At 29.9% G+C, this 2,817-nt stretch overlaps 1 long non-coding RNA gene across 1 annotated transcript; it reads left to right on the forward strand.

Annotated features, from left to right (window-relative positions):
• Positions 1 to 1,044: 1,044 nt before the first annotated feature.
• LOC146916109 (uncharacterized) lies at positions 1,045 to 1,923 on the forward strand. The gene is made up of 2 exons (XR_015013708.1): positions 1,045 to 1,185; positions 1,380 to 1,923. It is a non-coding gene; the product is annotated as an uncharacterized LOC146916109 (long non-coding RNA).
• The last annotated feature ends 894 nt before the right edge of the window (positions 1,924 to 2,817 follow it).

The raw sequence follows: 2,817 nt of genomic DNA on the forward strand, positions 1-2,817 counted from the left end.
ATAAAGGCAAAACATTGTTTTGGTGTAGCCTATTTTATATACCATTTTTGCCCTTCAGTCTATTCAATTACTTGCTCATGTCCAAAACTAACTTTAGGGCAAAAATGACTTTTTTTTCTATTCTTTTACGGTTTTTTCCTTAACTGCATTAAAGGAGGTTATATGATTTTTTTAACAAAAACTTCTTTATCCTTTCCATGTTTCTCTAATATATTTTTTGTTTCTCTTTTGCATTCCAAAAATATCTTACCAACCACTCAAACTAGAATTTGATTAAATTTGTACTTTTAATTTTTCCTTTTAATATTGCTCAACCATTATGAAAATAATTGTTGTATCCAAGATAGCAATTGATGCCATAAAAATCAGATCATGAAACAGTTTTCTTCAAAGTGAAATCTAATTGTGAATTTCATTCTCTGATGCATATATAAGAAAGAGGGGAAAGTGGAAGAATATTTGCATATATATGGTGATCAAAAATATAAAGGCAAAACATTGTTTTGGTGTAGCCTATTTTATATACCATTTTTGCCCTTCAGTCTATTCAATTACTTGCTCATGTCCAAAACTAACTTTAGGGCAAAAATGACATTTTTTTCTATTCTTTTACGGTTTTTTCCTTAACTGCATTAAAGGAGGTTATATGATTTTTTTAACAAAAACTTCTTTATCCTTTCCATGTTTCTCTAATATATTTTTTGTTTCTCTTTTGCATTCCAAAAATATCTTACCAACCACTCAAACTAGAATTTGATTAAATTTGTACTTTTAATTTTTCCTTTTAATATTGCTCAACCATTATGAAAATAATTGTTGTATCCAAGATAGCAATTGATGCCATAAAAATCAGATCATGAAACAGTTTTCTTCAAAGTGAAATCTAATTGTGAATTTCATTCTCTGATGCATATATAAGAAAGAGGGGAAAGTGGAAGAATATTTGCATATATATGGTGATCAAAAATTTGTTACACTAGGACAGAATTGCTTGCAAAAATAGCAAGTTCACCGCAGCAGTCACTGGTGGAGTCTTTATTATAATTTTCCTGTTGCAATTTACTTTTAACCATTTTCATTTTGTTTGTGTTCATAATCCAACAGTTAATAGAATTTAATATTAGTGCTTCACATTTCCAAAGAAAAGGAAGGAAACAAAAGGCACAATGTGGACAAACATATCAGGTAGTTCATTTTGCCACCATGCATGCATATTCACTTCAATTTCCACTTTCTTCCTTATTCTTCTACATCAATCTATTTTTTTATCCTATCCTTTCACTTTATCTCTACTTCGTTTTCAATGTCTTTGTCCAAATTTTGTGTAGATAATTCATAGATGAATTATATGTTTTAATTTTTCTTTTTTCCTTTTTCAGTGGCTCTGTTTATGGTAAATAGGAGGGCTATGCCGATAACGGTGATATTATGCGAGGGAAAACCCAACATCATATCAAAGAAGATGAGTAGCGACCAAAGTAAGAAATAAGAAACTCAACCCATATGAAAGAGAGAGGGGGTGCGTTAAGGAAAAGGCTAATGACCAACCATATGCGAGAGAGAAGGTGGATGAAGAATAGAAGACTAAGGCGTTGGCGACAATAGTAGACCTAGAAGATAGTCACCCTTTGTAGTGGGAACACAAAACTGAGAATGCATATTGTCCAACTTTCGCGTTCTGGTTGCGTCCAATGATCTCCGCGTTAAAACTATGGGAAGAATGACAATTAGTAATTTGTTTTAATTTTGTGCTTCTCTTTTTATTATTTATTTGATTTGATTTTGGAGTATTTCGACTCAAAGTAGTTTAAATTTAATTCAATTCAATTTGATTATTGCAATATTCAAATATGTAAGATGCCTGAGAAATTTATTTATTTTTTGAATTAAGATGGTGGTAATTAACCTTATGGTTCATGTATATATTTTATTGCCTATTGCATTCCTTCATTTTTCTTCTTTAGTCACTGTAACATAGAATTGTCCTGCATTATCAAAAGCATAGAGGTCTCCGGTAAGATTCAATACAATTTACTTATGTTCCAATAATCAATGGTTAGTGTAACGTGTTTTTATCCACTCTTTCCCTCTATCTACTTTATCAAAGGGAACTTAGAAATTATGCAAAAAGAATGTTGAAGACGGCAGGAAGATTGATAATGCATAAATCTCCTTGACTCCAATGGAATGATTTGGCATCATTTTTATTTTTATTATTATTTTGTTTTTGGTTGTTAAAAAGTTTTGTATATTCACAAGTTTAACTATTGTGCATGTATTAATTTTTTTTTACAACTTGCAAGAATTTTTTTTAACAAATGACGGATGATATTATTACATGTTTTTTTAAAAGAAGGATGATATTATTACATATCATCCCATAGTTGCTAAGGTTAGTGCATTGATTCAACCTTCCTTCTCTTCTTCGAATATTTTCATAAATAATTTCGAAGTCTTGATCACGTCTACCATCTATAGGGCAAATATATTAAAATAATTTTTAGACACTTAAGTTATTCATCTATTAATCACCTTGACATATAAAGGAATATAGAGAATCGTATGATACTATGATAGGTTGATGATGCGATGAAAATAGAGACAAAGGAAAGAAGAAGAAAAAAACATTGAATGAGTGTTAGAAAAATGAGGTGTCCAACTATCATTATATTGTTAAAAAATATCTATTTTCATGACAAAAAGAAAAATCGCTACTATGTATATTCAATCTTATTCTTCATGGCATATGATTTGCTTTTTTCAAGAATGTGATGGAACTGATTAGAGTGTATGAAGACTTGGAAAACATTGATGTTT

This window comes from Medicago sativa, chromosome 6 (assembly GCF_051527215.1).
Source record: "Medicago sativa cultivar Bolivia chromosome 6, Bolivia_mono, whole genome shotgun sequence".
Classification (NCBI taxonomy): Eukaryota; Viridiplantae; Streptophyta; class Magnoliopsida; order Fabales; family Fabaceae; genus Medicago; species Medicago sativa.